Source organism: Nannospalax galili, unplaced genomic scaffold (assembly GCF_000622305.1).
Source record: "Nannospalax galili isolate Female #2095 unplaced genomic scaffold, S.galili_v1.0 scaffold337, whole genome shotgun sequence".
Classification (NCBI taxonomy): domain Eukaryota; kingdom Metazoa; phylum Chordata; class Mammalia; order Rodentia; family Spalacidae; genus Nannospalax; species Nannospalax galili.
In genome coordinates this window covers 853844-860441 of record NW_008340932.1, presented here as the reverse complement: position 1 = coordinate 860441, position 6598 = coordinate 853844, and the positions used below count along the sequence as shown (strand labels likewise).

At 37.1% G+C, this 6598-nt stretch overlaps 1 pseudogene; it reads left to right on the top strand.

Annotated features, from left to right (window-relative positions):
• Positions 1-4516, top strand: part of LOC103736672 — a 38767-nt pseudogene extending 34251 nt beyond the window's left edge.
• The last annotated feature ends 2082 nt before the right edge of the window (positions 4517-6598 follow it).

Here is a 6598-nt window from a genome sequence, read left to right as displayed (position 1 = left end):
TGAAAACGTGTATTTGGTATTTATCCATTCTAAAGGATTTTTATCTTGAGCCAGCACTGCAGTAGGATAATGAAGAGTAGATAGAATAATCAAATCAATAGGTTTACCAATATCTACCTGTTCCAGAAATTTATTTTTTATAGAGAATTCAACATATTCAAGCTCTTGCTTTGCTAACTGTGTTAATTCTCTAGGACTGTCAAGGGCAGGATCACCTAAGATTCTCATCTTGAGCCAACACTGCAGTAGGATAATGAAGAGTAGATAGAATAACCAAATCCATAGGTTTACCAATATTTACCCGCTCCAGAAATTTATTTTTTATAGCAAATTCAACATATTCAAGCTCTTACTTTGCTAATTGTGTTAATTCTCTAGGACTATCAAGAGTAGGATCACCCTGAAGAGTTTGAAATAAATTGTGTAACTTATGAGTAGGAATACCAAGTACAGGGCGAAGCCAATTAATATCCCCTAAAAGTCTGAAAATCATTCAATGTTCTTAAATTCTCTAATCGAATTTGTGCCAACTGTGGATATATATGTTGCTGTTTTAAAACATACCCTAAATAGAGATAAGGCTCTTCTCTTTGTATCTTATCCTCTGCTGTAATTAATCCATACTCAGCAAGATGTCTAGTAACTATAGAAAGCAAACTTTTTAATAATTAATCATCTTTAGTAGCAAATAAAATATCATCCATATAATGTATAATCATTATAGAAGGAAATTGTGTACATAGACCCAACAGAGCTTGACAAACATACATCTGACATATAGTTGGAGAATTCATCATACCCTGAGGCAACACTTTCCATTAAAATCAACAATGAGGTTCCTGTAGATTAACATAAGGTAAAGAAAAAGCAAACCTAGGACAATTATCTTTATGTAAAGGAATAGTGAAGAAACAATCTTGAAAATCTATAATAAGTAACTTCCAATCGCTAGGAATCATACTAGGTTGAGGTAACCCTGGCTGCAATGCTCCCATAGGATGCACTGAAGCATTAACAGCTCGCAAATCAGTGAGCAATCACCATTTTCCTGATCTCTTTTTGATGACAAAGATAGGCGAATTCCATGGTGATACTGAAGGCTCAGTGTGGCCTTTTTTAAAGTTGTTCATTGACCGCTCAGCTGCTTGCAGCTTTTCTTCTGATAAAGGCCATTGCTCGATCCAAATTGGCTGAGAAGATTTCCATTGTATCTTTATAGGAGATATATCTGACATTATCTACAAAGACATTAAAATTATGGAACTACCAAATAAGCTACCCATTGTTCTAATACATCTCTACCAATAATATTTACTGGAAGTTCCAAAACATAAGGTTTAACAACAGCCATTTGCCCATCTATACTAGAAATTGTTTTATATTCCACACTAACATTAACTACTGATACTGGCCGAGCTCCAACTCCTTTGATATCACATTTCATTATCTGAGTTTTCCAATTAGACGGCCAATCATCTCTTTTAATAATAGTAATATCAGAGCCAGTATCAATCAAACCCTTAAAGGATCTATCTTGAATTTTGAAATTAATCTGAGGCTGTTGTGTTTGCAGCAGCATAGCCCAATTAACTAATATAGGATTAGTACTTCCAAATCCTCCAATCCGTTTTTTAGAAGAAGATCCTATAGGTATAAAAGGAAGAAGAATCAACTGAGCAATCTTATCCCCTATTGTAATAGAATATGAGCTATTGGTAGTAATCAAAATTTGAATTTCACCTTCAAAATCAGAATCAATTACTTCTGGGCTTACTATAATCCCCTTAGCCTTTAAACTTGATCACCCAATTAACAACCCCCAAGTTCCTATAGGCAATAGACCATAAATACCCGTAGGTATTTTATAAGGAATATTGGAGGGTGTCAGTGTTATAGTTATGGCTGAGGGAAGGTCCACGGCTGCACTGCCAGTGGTTGCTGGGTTGAGGGAAAAGATGGTTGGGTGCCCCTGATCGTTTGTGAGGAGCCTCGGGGAAGGCCCCAAACCTCGTTTCCCGAACACTGTGGTCCAGTCGTTGGCAAAGGCTGATTATTTCCTAAAAGTTTACCATCAACATCTGTCTTGGACCTACAGTCTTTAGCCCAATGCACACCACAACGACACTGGAAACATTTGCCAGGTGGCCGGGGACGGTGCCTTAGGGCACTGCTGCCTCATATGTCCCTCGGTACCACAACCAAAACATTTTACTTTCGATTTAACTGCCCCTCTTTGTGGATTCATAGAAGTTGCCAAAGCTTGAGCAAAAAGTTGCATTTTTCTAGTTTCAGATTCAATATTACAACAGGCTCGAACATATCCTATAACACCACCTGCCTCTTTTATGGGTAAAATAGCTCTTTGGCAATCCTCATTTGCATTTTCATAAGGCATGACCTTTATTATTGCTTCTTGTGCAGCAACCCCAAGCACAGAACGCTCTACAGCCTTTTGAAGGCGAGCCAAAAATTCTACATATGGCTCCTGAGATCCCTGAACAATTTTAAGCCATGGACCATGCTTTTCTCCCTCAGGTTGTATGCAACCCCAAGCTTCAAGAAGCAGTATATATTAAAAAATGAGTGGAGAAAGAGGACAGCATGATCTGGTTCCTGATTTTAATGGGAATGCTTCCAGTTTTTTTTCCATTTAGAATGATGTTGGTCATGGGTTTCTTGTATATAGCTTTAATTATGTTGAGTTATGTTCCCTCCATTCCAATTCCTTCTAGGACTTTTGACATGAATGCATGTTGAATTTGTCAAAGGTCTTCTCTATATCTATTGAGATGATCATGTAATTTCATCTTTGATTTTATTTATAATTTTTATAACATTTATTGACTTACATATATTGAACCATTCCTGCATCTCTATAAATAAAGACAACTTGATCATGGTGGATGGTATTTTTGACGTTTGTTTCCAAATATTTTGTTGAAGATTTTTGCACCTATTTTTATTAAGGATATAGTTTTCTGTTTAGATGTGTCTTTACCTGGTATTGGTATTAGAGTTGTGAGTTTTGTTGAAGGAAATTGGGAGGTCTCCTTCTGATTCTACCTTTTTGAATAATTTAAGTAGTAGTGGTTGTGGAACTTCTTTAAATGTCTGGTAGAATTCTGTTGTGAATCCATCTGGGCCTGGACTTTTTTTAGTTTGAAGACTTTTTATTACTGTTTCAATTTCCTTATTCATAGTGGGTCTGTTTAAGTTGTTGAGCTCTTCTTGGTTTAACTTTGGTGGTTCCCACTAATTTAGATATCCATCTATTTCTTTTAAGTTTTCAGATTAATAGAGCATAGATTTTTAAAGTATTCCCTTATAAGGTTCTAGATCTTTTAGGTGTCTGTTGTGATGTTTCCCTTTTCTTCTCTGATTTTGTTTATTTGGATTTGTTATTTCTCTCTTTTTGTTAACTGGGCTTATCTATCTTGTTTATCTTTTCAAAAAAGCAGCTCTTAGATTCATTACTTTTTTGTATTGTTTTCTTTGCCCCTATTTCATTAGCTTTTGCTCTAGTTTTTGTTATTTCTTCTCATCTGCTGGGTTTAGGTTTTGTTTGTTGTTGCCTTTCCAGAGTCTTGAGTTGCAATGTTAACTCATTTATATTTGCACTTTCTCATTTTTTAACTGTAAACACTTAAAACAATGAACTTGCAACTTAGAACTACTTTTAAAGTGTCCTAGAGGTTTTGTTGTGTTGTATTTCCCTTTTTCATTTACTTCCAATAATGCTTTTATTTCTTTCTTAATTTTTTTTCTTTGACCCTTTTTTCATTCAGGAGTGTGTTGTCATTAAAAATTATTTCTGGGAGGCATCCACTGCTTCTGTCCCCCTCTTCCTGCCATTCTTATGACAAACCGAGGTATAATTTCTCCAAGCTACAGTGTGGGGGACTAAAGAATTTATTGGGCTTCCATACGGATCAATGGGTGAAGGGGTGACTTACAAAAGTGTTGACATGTATGGGTTCCTTCTGCCTGGGACCCTAGGACCTCCAGGTGGTAGGACCCTACTTTTGGTTTCTTGAACACCCCGACTCACACAACAGCTGCCTTCCAGCTCCCCTTTTGTGGCTCCAACATTATTAATCATTTCTTCTGTGGTATGTCTCCCATCCTTTCCCTCATATGTGCTGATACTGGGATCAATAAACTATTGATTTTCATTGTGGCAGAAACTGTCTTAGTTATCAGTAGCACCGCATCATAGTCTCCTACTTCTACATCCTTGTCGCCATCCTGAAGATCCTGCTCTGCAGAGGGGAGGCGGAAAGCCTTCTCCACCTGCTTTTCCCATGTCACAGCGGTTTCCATTTTGTATGGGACGCTCTTCTTTATCTACGGGCGGCCAAGCACCATTTCTTCTCTGGACCTCAATAAGGTGGTGTCCGTGTTCTACACGGCCGTGATCCCCATGCTGAACCCGATCATCTACAGCCTGAGAAACAAAGAGGTGAAAGCGGCCATGGGCAGGACGAGCACCAAGAGCAAGCTTTTCATCAAAAATTAAGTTCCTATCAAGAACAGAATGCAGGGGCAAGGCAAAGCACAGTTTCCTCCGTGACTGGATTACCTAGATTCATCTAAAGACGCCAAGCAGTTTGCAGAATATGACGTTGGCATCTTTCTGGCCTTCCATATGGCTTCTATTTTATTATTTATAGTTCTATTTTATCATAAATGATAAAAATTCCTATTCAAGTACAAGGTTGTTGTTTCATATGTGTGTGTGTGTGTGTGTGTGTGTATAAAATTGGAAATACCACAAAATCTAGTAAATACTAGAACAACCAGCCTACGAATACTAGGTACTAGGGGCAATGTAAATATGTAGACCATGGTGACATATCATCACATGTTTTCTTCCTTTTCATGTTTGCAAAATTGAATATGACCCAGAGAGCAGATTTCATAGCTTAAAAATAATTTAACTAAACAATTTCTGTGTATTTATTATTTTCATGTTATTCTGTTTTCTTTCTTCTAACTTCCAAAAACAAAATGGTAATTGGAGAAAACACAGAAATGCAAAATAACAATAAGAATAAAAATCTATAATCATACAAATATTGATTTAAAAATGTTCAAATCTGTTTTTGAATCTTAAATTGTTCTATTTGGCATTTAGATATTTTCAGGTGTTTTAGATAAAAGTAAATAGGAAGGAGTTGGGGAGATGGCTTAGGGCTTAAGAGTAGTTGTTGCTCTTGCAGAAAACTGGAGTTTGTTTTCCAGTCCCCATGTCTGGCTGGTCACAACTGCCTCTAACTCTAGCTTCAGGGACTTGGATTTTCTCTTCTGGATGCTGCAGGAACCTGCCTGTATATGCACAATCTCACACACAGATACATACATATAAACAGAACTAAAAGTAAAATGAATCTGAAAGAATGAATGGAGAAAAAGGTAAAAAATTCTAAACTGGGCATGATAGTATATGTCTTAAATCCCAACACTCAGGAGGCTGAGGTGGGAAGATCAGAAGTTCTAGGCCAGCCTGGGTTACACAGTGAGTTTAAGCCTTGATGATATAGTATGATCCTGTCTCCGTAAATATAAACAAATACCAGAATATCTATAGCCTAGCTTCATGGTAATCTTCTTTATTCCAAATTCAAAAAAAAAATTCAGCCCATGATGTTTCAGGACAATTTTAGCAGCTTTCTGTTTATCTGAAAATATGTTGAAGAGTTCAGAAACTAGAGTTATTTTCAAGGAAGAAAGATGCTTCTTGAAAGTGTCTGTTTGATATAAACCAGAGTCTGTGATTATTTTTGCTCTGTTAGATGGTCATGATATAAAAATAGAATTATGTCTAGATTATAACAAGATTATGCCTGATTTGGAAAATAGGAGACTGAAACATACTTCACGATTGCAGGGAAAACCTAGGTTGTCGATTTAGCCCACAAGGATGCTCACAAGGATGTCATGATGAGGTTGCTGGGCAACCTAGTGTCTTGTTAGGAGCCACTGGTGGTCAAACAGCATCAAATCCCTTTTCTTTTTCTATAAGGGACATTTGAACTTATTTTGAGCACTACAATTATTCTCTATATAGCACATTCCTAGAGTGAGAATAGGCTGGCTTGGCTTTAGGCTGGCTCCTCAGGCTCTGCAGGGAACTGTGGACTCACACCGTTCAGATGACAGATAGAATAGGGCTCTTCATAGCTTCGTGGTGTAGTTGTCCCAGAGAGGAGTTATGAGCTCGGTTGCTACAGAGACAGAAACTGTGCCAGCAGAATGCGAGTGATTGGATTAATATTTTAGTTTAGAAAGTTCTTCTATTTAATTTTTATTTCCTATTTTCGAAATAACTAATTAGATGGAGGATAAGATGAGCAATCTCAGGTATAGGCATGTTTTCTGCTTTTAGTAAAATAACATGCCTGGCCTTTTTGATAAACAAAGACTATTAAGGCTGGGGCTGTGCTTGACAGCAAAGTTATATGAATCTGGGCATATCAGAGTTCGTGTTATCTGTGGCAGACATGTATTTGCTGGAAACTAGAGCTCTGTGTAATTAACACATCACATAAATGTTGTGTCACAGTACTGGGTAAACTCTATCTCTGGGTTTGTGAACACT